This window comes from Gymnoscopelus braueri (genome assembly GCF_963280865.1).
Source record: "Gymnoscopelus braueri genome assembly, chromosome: 5".
Classification (NCBI taxonomy): Eukaryota; Metazoa; Chordata; class Actinopteri; order Myctophiformes; family Myctophidae; genus Gymnoscopelus; species Gymnoscopelus braueri.
Genome location: NC_137606.1, coordinates 33798636 through 33810826, shown reverse-complemented (window position 1 = coordinate 33810826; position 12191 = coordinate 33798636). Strand labels below are relative to the sequence as shown.

Here is a 12191-nt window from a genome sequence, read left to right as displayed (position 1 = left end):
GCTTCCCTCAAGGTCAATTCCAATGTTGTTGGCTACAGATAGCTTTCACTCTAGCTAGCGATCCATACTAAATCTGTTCCCTTATCATGGCCATTCTCCACACTGTGCATGCACACACTTACACACACACACACACACACACACACACACACACACACACACACACACACACACACACACACACACACACACACACACAAACATGTGTGCACATGCATTTCTTCCAGAGCTGTCCTCAGACACGCCTATATGACAGCTCAGCCCGCCAGCTAAACAGACCACATACAGCAACATTTATTCTCCCTATCAATTTAATTAGCCCCGTTCCCCCGTTGGCCATTTTGCCCTCCTCAGATAAAGTTGATAAGAATCTGCACTGGCGTTGTGGAGATTGGACGATGGAGGACGATGATGGAGGGAGAGAATGAGAGAGAGAGACAGAGGGGGGGAGGCTGCGAAAGTGAGAGAAGGAAGGAAAGAGAAAGGGCATGCATAGCGCCATAGATAGATGGATAGACAGAGTGAGGGAGGGAGAGATGGAGAGGGAGAGAGCTGGGCTGTGTGGTCCGATAAGGCCTCAGATCGCTGATGTGGCAGAGCAGCAGAGGATGCAGGGCTCTTATCTCTCGGCCTTATCTCTCTCTCTCTCTCTCTCTCGCTTTCTCTCGCTCTCTCTCGCCCTCCCTGGCTTCAGCAGCACAGCCTCTCTCTCTCTCCCCCCAAAGCAGAGGACTTTACAAAGACGCCACAGTCGCCCACCGCTGAGAGAAGCAGCCCACAGCCAGGGTTTAAAGGAGGGAGAGAGGGAGAGAGAGGTCCATCCATAGGTGTTATTTATAGTTGGACAATATTGGGAAAAGGTGCATTTTGGGTCAGAGAACACGCAGCAGAGAGGAGAAGTCTGTGTATAGGTACCATTAACACACTGAACCATCAGACATGGAGACACAGAGGGGCATGGAGACATGCAGAGACAGACCAGGAGACACAGAGGGGCATGGAGACATATAGAGACAGACCTGGAGACACAGAGGGGCATGGAGACATATAGAGACAGACCTGGAGACACAGAGGGGCATGGAGACATATAGAGACAGACCTGGAGACACAGAGGGGCATGGAGACATGCAGAGACAGACCAGGAGACACAGAGGGGCATGGAGACATGCAGAGATAGACCAGGAGACACAGAGGGGCATGGAGACATGCAGAGACAGACCAGGAGACACAGAGGGGCATGGAGACATATAGAGACAGACCTGGAGACACAGAGGGGCATGGAGTACATACAGACAGACAGAGCCAGACGTACAGATCAGACATAGAGCCAGGTGGACAAGCCCTTTACTTTCTCTGTGCCTGGATGTCGGTGAAATATATAATCTGTCTTTAATGCGAAGGATGCAATTTATTTGAAGAGGTGGTGCCATGGTTTTGCACTTTTTCAGTTTTTCATGTGTCTATGAGGTTGATAGAACTTCATTAAGCCCCCTGGTGGTGTTTTTATGGTGTTTTATGTCTTCTCTGACTATTTTGAATTTTTTTAGTGACATAGTAAAAACATACCCTCCCCCTCATTATCATAACACAACAGGTGTGGGCATGAGGAGGAGGAGGGACTAGGACAGGTGGGTGGTGCTAAGGTGGTGGAGGAGGTGCTAAGGTGAGAACCAGGTATACTTAATGAACTGGAGGCGTGTCCACATAAAAACATAATTTAAAGATTTCTGTACACTTTTTTGAAAAAAATCTTCCTCCTAGTATAACCATAATACCTGATGATTATGTTTTAGGGGGGGAAAAAAATCACTGAAAATCACAGCACCCCGTCTTTAATAGTTGTTCTTTCTATTGTATTTTATTGTTCTGGAGTGTTTGTGTACATGGACTGCAGTCACACTGCTATCTTTCCCTTTTTTTTAGGGAGGTTAATACATTATGCATTTCGCCTCAGCTTATGGAACTCCATTTCCCATGGATCTTTGGCAGTTGGCATTCAGCTGACCCCTTTGGCCAGTAAGCAGTTTTTTGTCAACTATAACTTCTGTCTCCCAAGAGATGAGAGAAGAAAAGAGCAGAGGAGAATAAAAAGGGGAATAAAAAGGGCGATGGGGCACTAAAAAGCAAGAGAAAATATAAGTGACTGAGAATGAGAGAAGTGAGCGGGAGGCTCGGGGTCGGCCCCGGGTTAAACGTGTTTTCGCTCGTTGCTACTAGCATCGCTTAGCGTGTGGGGAAACTGCCCATTACTCTCCATGGGCCATCCGATTGTAGCACCGGTCACTAGGGTCAGACAGACCCTTTTCACTGCCATTAAGAATGAGACCCGCAAACAAGCTGCTCACCAGCACCGCAGATAAATTATTTCACACAGCAGAATCGCCTGCCTCCTGTACCGCTTTGAAAAGCACACAATGGTGTTTCATGATTACCCCCCCCCCCCCTTCAGGCGATTTGTGTTCATTTGGAAACAGCGTATGATTGTTCGTTGCTGTTGGGTAGAAATCTTGTATCTTCATATTGATTAATATCTTCATATCATTTGTTCTGCCTTTTCATAAATGAATGCCCTATTTTATGAAAAGTTGTGAAAATGATTGATCTGCAAGCTGATCGATCTGCAAGCAGCATTTCCTGTCTCTCTCCACTGTCTATTAAATAAATGCCTGAAATTACCCCCTAAAAACATATATAAATAATAATTAAAGTAAATTATAAGGACATGCTAAAAATAGTGATGCTAGATTGAAAGTGACTAAGTATGTCTGTGGGTTTTATAAATCTAACTAGTGAAAAGTATTAACAAGAGCTTGTGACATATAACTACATTTTGAACCCATTGGAAGTTACACATGTTCTTTCCTCCATTTCCTGAAAAGTAGAGGTTTTGGACATGACAAGGTTTCTGACGGACAGCTAAGTTTTGTTTCACTGTTTCTGTTCATCCCCTGCATTGGCCTGTGGTTCCTATGTAGCTGTATAGAAAGGCCCTCCAGAGAATCAGAGAATAGATTTGTGACTAATTTGACACCTCAGTCAGTGCTGCTTTGCCTGGCAACTGAAGCCTGCAATGTATTAGCCATGTAAAACACCAGGAGAACACCCTTCTTAATCAGCCCTTCTATCACCGCCTGAGATTCAGAGCCACACACTGTCCGCCAGGACACTTGTCATTTGTCTCCATTGCTCATCCACTCGCTAGGATTAACGTGTGTGTGTGTGTGTGTGTGTGTGTGTGTGTGTGTGTGTGTGTGTGTGTGTGTTTATGTCTGCGTATGCAAAAGGTACTTTTTTGGGACCGATTTCAATTATTTCCTTCCAGTTCCTTCTATGTGTGCGTGTGTTGTGGACAGTGAGTGGAAGTATGTCTTCTTTTGGCTGTCAGCTCACTGATTCTTCAGCTGGATTTTTCTTGCTTGCATAGAAATATTTTCAGGCTGCCTCCTAAGCTAATGTCCCCGACTGTCTGAGACAAATCACACAAGCCAGCGCTAATTGAAGCCTCCGTTCTGTGTTTGTTTTGGCGACATGCTTTGATCCTCATAGACCAGAAGGGTCGGGAATAGTGAAAACCCACAAGACTGTAAGAAAAAAGTAGTCCTTGAATAAATGAGTGGTGTGTTGGCTGCATTGTTGACAATGTTTTTCTTCATTGTTGACAATGTTTTTCTTTACGGTTGGATTCATACAGGCACTATACTGCTTCAATTGTGCACACAGTGATTCTGCGGTCCAACTTTTCAGCGTTACAGAGTAGTGAGAAACGAGTCGATTCTGACATCATCCACCAACATGGCCTCACACCCAAGCCTTCAGTTTGTCCAAACCACAAATACAAATATAAAAGAAGTACATTTTTAATTTTGACATCAAGACAATGTTTTTTTTTGATACCATATGGACTCACAACATAATAACAACACAGTCACTCATTATTTAGTTACGGTTAGGCATGGTTCCCATTGTTAAAGCTAAGTAGTTAGTTTATAGTCCACACTGCTAGTTTCAGTCCAGATGAACGCATTGAGTCCACATGGTCCACATGCTAATCATAAATGTCAGATTCTGACGAGCCTAGCTCGTGACGTGTAGCCTGCAGAGTCAACGTCAAAATGACATTTTGACTTCAAATATTTACATCCTTCTGGTTTGAATGTGTCTTGAAAAAAAATCATAGTCCCACATCTGCATGAACCCGCATTTAAAACAGAAAGAGAAATATGGGAACTATAAGCATGTGAGGTACTTGTAACTATATTAATGACCCGTGCCCACCTTTCCCAGAGGACCTGTGGGTCACATATCGACAGTGTCTCAGTATCACAGACCCTTCACCCTCTTCTGGAGGCTTTCATTAGTCGTTGTTCAGAGAGGAGGCAGGGTCATATTCACATTCTCACACTTGGAGTTTAAAGGAAGTTAATTATTTTCTTTTAAAGTTTAAACTTTCACTTCCTTTTTTTCTTTTGGAGTCTTGGAACTTCACCAATTTGTCTTTTGATCTTAGAAAGCAGTTAACTGCCCCGGGTTCCACAGGGACAACAATAGACCTCTGCTACTTGCCGTCTCATGTCTAGTCTATGTTGCTATAGCGGGCCTGTTGGAGGTATTGGAATCCGTGTGGAGAGCATAAATCACTTCACAATGCAGTTAGGTTCAAAATATCATCTCACCGAGTACCCTCATTATAATCAGTTCAATCTGTCTTCTTCCGCCAATGTATCCAATATTCACAATTGATTCAAAACGGATTCAGGATTAGCGCCATTATGAACAAGGATAAATGATTACTGTGGGTTGTTGAATTATGGGTCTTGGAAAGGGCTTGGCTATGCCAGCTGATAATCAGACATATATACAGCAACGTCCATGGTTTCACAGAAGGATATTGATGGTGGTGAATGTAAGTTCATTAAGTGAGTGACAATGCTGTGTAGCTACTGCATGTGCTTGCACCACATTACAGCATTACATGGCTGTTTCTACCTTGTCCTCTCTGTTTCATCTCCTCATCTTTTGATGTGAAAAACAACTTATGTGGGTCTGTGTATGTGTGTTCGCCTTTGAGTGTGCATGCGTGAATACATTTGTTGGTCCATGCCTGCATGTATGTACTGTAGATGTGTGTGTGTGTGTGTGTGTGTGTGTGTGTGTGTGTGTGTGTGTGTGTGTGTGTGTGTGTGTGTGTGTGTGTGTGTGTGTGTGTGTGTGTGTGTGTGTGTGTGTGTGTGTGTGTGTGTGTGTGTTCTTGTGTTTTGTGTGTATCCATTGCTCTGTGTTATTTGGTATGCTGCATGCTGGAGAGGCGTGCAGCTGATGCAATGCCTGCTCAAAAAGACTAATAAGCCCCACCTGAGCCTCTGCCTGGCACCGTGCAAACCTGCCCTGGTAGCACATTTCAACGGCCCACAGCATTTAATGATATTTCCGGTGAAAATAGGTTTGTTATATACGGTATATGCCGATGAGACCCCAGACAGAGAGACTTGGCTTGTGTCTCCAATAAAGTCCATTACATCCTTCCTACTGTAGACCCATAGCAATATCATATTATATTCCCTCTGCTTATAGCCCTCCTGACACTGAGACCTGACAGAGCAAGCTTCTTGGTTCCCATAGGGAGGACAGAGTCTTCGCTAACAGAAAATACCAGTCTTTATAATGCCTGATTTATACTTGGATGCGTATCGTGTTGTGCACCGAAAATACAAGCACACAACTTGTTGCACTGAAAGTAGCTGCTGTAGATAGGCAATTTTTGGTCTGTGCAGTGTGAGCTTGCAGATCTGCTATTTTCGGTGCATTACACCAGCATGCAGCTAAGTATAAATCAGGCTTAAGATGTCAATAATGTCTATATCTTTCCTCCTTGTGAGTCGGATCAATGATAAGCACAACATGTAGCTGGTGGTGATATGTAAGCAGTTCAGCAGTTCACTTCCTTCCCCCCGCTCATCGCATTCAATTCTAACTCAACTTCAAATAAAAATCCCGCTGGCACTCATCCTCATCAATATGAAGGTATAATCCATCATGGCCAGTTTAACTGTGCTCCGTTTCTGAAGGGAAATAACTTCTGACAGCAACTTACAGCTGGAAACAAGTTTCTCAACACGTATCGCACGCATCAACGTGCACGCTAGGAGTAATATCTTTGGCATTGATAGCTGTAAGCTGTCATTTGTTCTACAATATAATATCCACACCATTTTTGTTGCCCCCAAACTGCAATTTATTAGAGAGTATAACATTTCGACCCGTGTGGTCTTTGTCAGGTACATAAATAAGATGGGAGGATGGGTGTGTATATAGATTAGGACATGGGCAGAGCCCAATATCAGAGGATAGAAAATAAGTAATTGACCCTGCTTGGTTTGACAAATCCTTCTACTACCATCAAAAAACTGTTTTTCAGTTGCCTCATATTGATATTTAATGTATTCAATTCTTATTTTAAAGTTGGCTTCAGTAAAAAGGAACATCTCGGGTGCAATATAGTTTCTGGGCATAATGTTTTAGTTTTTTTCAAAAACTGATTTTTTAAATTTTATTTCCAACTACAGTACATAAAGGCGGAACCAGGGCGGAACAAGTCAGGCACTACAAGCTCACACAAGTGAGGGAGACAGTGGGGTTTATCTGACCATATCATTTTAGATGAGACCAAAGTTGGCGGTGATGTTTGGCTAGTTACAAAATCTTGGAGGAGTAAGAACTGCAGAAACAAACTTCAGCATGGCAATGAAATGTTTGCTGTCTCCGCCATGAGATAATTCTTCTTCTTATTACCTCGCCAAACTTTGTTTCTACAAGGAGTATGCTGCAGCCGTTACTGCAGTAGGAGCAGCCTTCTCGTGAAGACCTATAATCACGGCAGCTGTGAACACTGGTCACGTTAAAACCCCACAAGCTGAATCACACAGCAAATGAATCTCCAATGTGCCCAGGCTTATGATGTGGCTGCAATCACCGAACCAACAGTAAAATCCTCAGTGTTAATGTATCCATTTGTAACATTGAGAGTATACAAATGTGACCAAAGGGACTCTAAGCGGTCCATTTGGTGACATTTGTACACTCTGATTTAAATGAACACTCAGGATTTTACTGCGTACTGTACACCCTCCGCCTGACCTCAAACCCCTGAGCTGCTGGCATCGTTTTCTGCACTCATTTCTCCCTCTATCTCTATCCGCCTTTTCTTTTTCGTAAGCCCTGGTTTTGCTTTTCAAGCTTTCTTCGCCTCCTCTCTTCTCCTCTCCCTCCCTCCCTCCCTCCCTCCCGCCCACCTCCCCTTATATTAGCATATCAAGTGGCGCTGCATTGTTTGATGTGCGGTAGGGGTTACCCGGGAAGAGTTGACTAGCGGGAATGCACGGGTCGTCCTCAGTTCGTACCCGCAAATAAGCTGCAATCCGTCGTTCCGTTCTGTTCTTCTGTGCTGTCCTTCCTTGCACACTGTATGTTAAATGGGAGTCCATAATAACACGTCTTTACACCGGTCTCAGGGGAAAACGGCTCTCCCCGGCAGCCTGCAGTCCTGGGATTATTCCGCCTACAGTATGCAGGACATACAGCACTATTTTTTTTTGTCCTTCGTTCTGTATGGTCTAATAGCAGTGAAATGACTGACCCAAAGATATCATATACGTGTTGGTGATGGGGGTGCACATGTTTTGTTGTTTTCTAACACCCATTTTCAACATATCTTCATATATTTAATGCTCATTATGAGATGGTACCCTTTCTGTCTACTCACTCTGGCCCTCATTTATCAAACTTGCGTGGACCAAAAAATGGGCGTACGCCGATCTCAACGCAGCTGTCGCCCGTTTATCCAGCTCGTCGATTTGGCGTGAGCGTGGCCACCGCTCCAATCTCACGTCAGGTCCTCAGCTCGTGTATGCCAATGGCTTTCATCGTAGACTTGTGGTGCAGCATAGTTTGACATGCATCTAACATGCAGCAGCCACTTACAATGTGGCTGTGGAGAACAATGGACCACAACAGAAACTTGCCCCTTTGGGCTTTTTGTGTCATCCTTTTAGCTGAGTTTTTTTTTTCTTATATATTTTTGGGGCCTTTTCTGCCTTTATTGATAGGAACAGTAGACTGACAGGAAATGGGGAGAGAGGGGTCTGACACGCAGCAAAGGTCGTCGGGATCAGGATTACCACCTTAGGTGCCCAGACGGTTACGCCAACTGTCCGGGCCTAGCTGAGTTTCCTTGACTGTTCTGCTGAACTATTCCATCAATCAATCAATCAAAAACATATTCACTTAAAATGATGTACGGTAACCTAACATCTAACATTTAATATAACCCTGCATATCCCTAATTTAAATTAACAGGTGACATAATTACAAGCATTTAAAATCTAGGTATTAAAAACAATCTTTCACATTAGGTTAGGTGGATGCTTAATCATTCACCCATTTAAGGATATAGGAGCTTAAACCGCCTTTAACAGTCACGGTTGAATGTGTTCGCGTTTCACTACTTGGAGGGGACTCGACTGTTTGTACATGTGTGCGACATAATTCTGGCCTGTGGGGTTGTGCACAATAGTGCGCTAATACTGTATTATTGCATTAATGGGGTGCTATTGGACGTTCCGAGGGAACCATGGATATCTCAGTCCCAACTCTAAAATTATGTATGGCAAGTAGGCGAAACAGACAATGCATGTTTAATCAAATATTCGTATTTATGTAATGCATGTATATGACTGTGGTTGTATTTTTGTTTTATTTGCGTTGCATTACTTATTGGATGTGTGTGTGAGGTGTCGGTGAAACTTCTGTCTGTGCCCTGGGTATGCTAATAGCCTGAGTCATTCCACGCATATGATTGGCTTCTATGCTGTCTATGTAAATAGCTGTGTGTGAATCCACAGAGATGATTGGTGGGGTTTCTCTTCTTGGCCATCTTCTACTTCTTCATGTCATATATATATATATATATATATAAATATATATATATATATATATATATATATATATATATATATATATATATATATATATATATATATATATATATATATATATATATATAAATAATTAAATTTCATTTCAATTTCACTTTCGGCCCGAGGCAGAAAGTGTATGTGTGCGCGTGCATGTATGCCTGGGTGCGTGCTTGTGAAGAACAGATTTATTTCTGTGTGGGTTGGACAGTGAGACAAAGTCTCTGTGTTATAGAGAAAGAAAGACCTTACAATACCACATCATACAGTATCTTAGTTTACTTTTTTTGCATTCCACCCCTTTCAAGTTTCACTTGATGACGAAACCTGCAGAAACACTTCACTGTCGAGAATGAGAAGCCATCGTTTCAACTCTGAGATCGAAACAAGCACCTGTCATTTCAGACACAGAGCCAGCATGTTAAATGACTTATAGTAGTAATACCCAGGTGGAGTGTATTTGAACCATATCCAAATATTTGAATGTGTGTGACATGCCCGGGCGACCTCTAATATACCTCTAATATTTAGTTAGCTTCTTCTGGTCTTTTGACATGGACATCATAACAGGAGTCTGTATCGCTGTTTGGTCTACTTAAGTGATGTGAATAGACCCAATAAGTATTCCGTGTTGTCAGTAGAGCTGTGATAGTTCGGAATTTGCATTAATGCAGTGAAAACACAGAAAAGCAGCAACCCCCCCCCCCCACCAGGGGTGCAATGCTAACTGGACGGCCTTGCACGCCGTGCCGGAACCTATTTGGCCAGGAGCACACGCAGGCACACGCATATATTTAAAACTACTTTAAATTCGCACCTCAACAAAGTTTTCAAAGGCTCCCGACTCACACCTAGCGAATTAACATAGGAATAAGCCTAGATGCATGTCAATTGTCCAATGTGTGACTTGCAGTGTAGGTGTTAAGCGACGTGCGCGTCACGTCATTGGAATAGAGTGCAAGAACATACCAAATGAGCATTGCATGCCTGCCCCCCACACACACATCTATTCAGAGAGCTGTTATTGATAAGTGTTAGTATAGATCAGGCCACTGGAATAATAATGTATTTGACTATCTAAAATCCCACTAACCTCTGTAACCAAGCTATTTACTTTCCACACTGTTACTTTACCAGCCATGAGCTCGTTCCAAAAGTGTGTGGAAATAACTTTCCACACAGCAGCTTGAACAAAATGGTCCATGACTGCAGAAATCCTTTAATGCGATCTTAGATTAGATGTGTATTTACTCGACACAGCAGATATTTTCTTTCCACAAATGCAGCATAGCCTTGTCCAAATTCGCTGGCTAGTCCACATCGTCTGGCTCAAAGACAAATTGTGCCAAAATAGGCAACAGTGACACATTTGGCTTGGGAATTTGGTCAACAAGCTACCGTCAGTTGTATGGCCATTATTTATATAAATAGAAATAATAAGAGCAACATTTCCTCCTCGATTATTCGATAAATTGAAAATGTAATCCACAGAATAATTGCTCCGGAAATCGATAGTTGCAGACTACAACTTATTTTGTAACACCTGTTCGCTTAATTTGTGGGCCTGTACTGTAGGTCCAACATGATGAGCCTGTTCTGCTGGGAGAGAGAGTCCTGTGAACACAGTAGGAGTCTGATCCGCTACTGCAGCTACCAGCAGCTGTGATCAGCGACGAGACGGCCCACGTCAACCATGTGTTTGATCAGTGGAAGCCCAACCTGCTCATATTCCTGCTTTGTGTGTCTGTGTTCCGTCAACGCTGCATCAAGCGGCCTGTTGCAGAATGAAAGAGCGTCTGTGAGTGATGTTTTCCCTCTCAACAACAGTTGCCTGTGCAATGAGACGTAGGCACTGTTTGTGTGTGTGTGTGTGTGTGTGTGTGTGTGTGTGTGTGTGTGTGTGTGTGTGTGTGTGTGTGTGTGTGTGTGTGTGTGTGTGTGTGTGTGTGTGTGTGTGTGTGTGTGTGTGTGTGTGTGTGTGTGTGTGTGTGTGTGTGTGTGTGCGTGCTAAAAAACGCATTGCAACGTGGCTATTTTCGATATAAAATAGTAAGTATATATATTGTGTATATAGCCCTAACCCAACTTAACAAGGAATTTCAACTTGATTCTTTGCTCCATGTTTTTGCCACTTCCAGTTGCGTGACAGAGGGTAACAGCAGTGTAATTACACAACAGCCTGGAACAGCAGCACAGAGTGAGAGAAGTGAACAATTTTATAGCAGAATAACTTAACTTTGTCTGAAGTTGTAATTGTATAACCTCAATGTGTCGTCATGGTATCAGGCTCAAACAAATCAGTCAGCTCCATATACGGTATGGGCACAAAAGGGGGCACGCCCATATATGGGCATGTACTGGTGACATCAGCGATCTCCATATATGGGTATGAAAAGGACAAAGACTGACAGATAAAGAGATCCGGTTGTCCAGAACCACAGATCTGACCGCTATGCCCATTATGGTCATTTGCATATATGGGACCAACCGACTTCAAACTCGGCATGCGCAGCAGCAAGGACTCCAGGGAGTGCGGTTCAGCACAGTGTACATGATATTGTCATGGTTAAGTTTTAGTACATGGGGAGGTTGCACAAAAAGGCTTTACATTTTTACTGTACCTATGAAATCATCTGCTGCTATGTGTTTGTGCATCACACGTGCAACAGAAATTATTTCAATATCTTCCTTTTCTTTGGAAAATGCAAAATGCCTCAGTGCTACAAACAAAACAGAAAACATTGCTTTAGTACAAAATGTATTGCGACGCCCCAGGTAGTCTTCGAAACTCAGGATGGGCTTTTGTTTTGTGATTTTAAAATGAGGCCCACAATCTTGATTGTGTGTGTATGTGTGCGTGCATTTATGCGTGGGTACTGTAGCATGGATCTGCTGATTGCAGGCACAAAACTGTTCCTCCTACAGTATGTTCTTTTCAGCAGGGGGGTGATTGCAGCACCCCTGAAGCAGGCGTCCCTTCATAAAAAAAGCAAAGACGCAAGCGCGCGCACACACACACACACACACACACACACACACACACACACACACACACACACACACACACACACACACACACACACACACACACATCTGCAGACTGTACACTTGAAATATTCTCTCCACTTTTAGCAATCACAGATTAGCTGCCATGTTTCCTTGTCTCAACAAAACAGCTGCTATTCAAGTGGATTGATATTTAGCTTTAACTTTCAAATGCTT

At 43.2% G+C, this 12191-nt stretch overlaps 1 protein-coding gene across 9 annotated transcripts in view; it reads left to right on the top strand.

The window, feature by feature from the left end:
- LOC308084897 (RNA-binding protein Musashi homolog 2) overlaps window positions 1-12191 on the top strand; it is a 286257-nt gene that overhangs the window by 138134 nt on the left and 135932 nt on the right. The window lies entirely within an intron of this gene.